This window comes from Protobothrops mucrosquamatus, unplaced genomic scaffold (assembly GCF_001527695.2).
Source record: "Protobothrops mucrosquamatus isolate PMUCROS unplaced genomic scaffold, P.Mucros_1.0 scaffold6718, whole genome shotgun sequence".
NCBI lineage: Eukaryota > Metazoa > Chordata > Lepidosauria > Squamata > Viperidae > Protobothrops > Protobothrops mucrosquamatus.
In genome coordinates, this window is record NW_015392535.1 from 2,692 (window position 1) to 3,185 (window position 494).

The following is a 494-nucleotide window of genomic DNA, read 5'->3' on the forward strand; positions in this document are numbered from 1 at the left end:
AAGACAACAGTTACAGTCAGGATGGACAGGGAGAAATGGGTGCAATTATGTATTGGCAAGTAAAAAAATAAGTCAAATATGATATATTCTGAACACCCCTATTAAAATAAGATAACCTTTATTGTCACTTTATTCTGTGAACTCACTGGCACACATTAAAAAATGAAATTCTGATGCCCGCTCATTGTGTGTGTGTAGGCGTATATGTATTATATATATGTGTGTGTGTGTGTATGCATATGTACATATAATATGTGTCTGTGTATATATATATATACACGTACATATATGTAGACATATGTTCTCTACACATTTATACATACATACATACATACATACATATTTGGGCCGACAGGGTGCACCAAACTCAAGATAATATATATGAATGTATTTAGGTGTGTGTAGGTGTGTATGTATTATATATATATGTGTGTATGCATATTTACATATGTATGTGTGTGTGTGTGTATATATATATATATATATATATATAT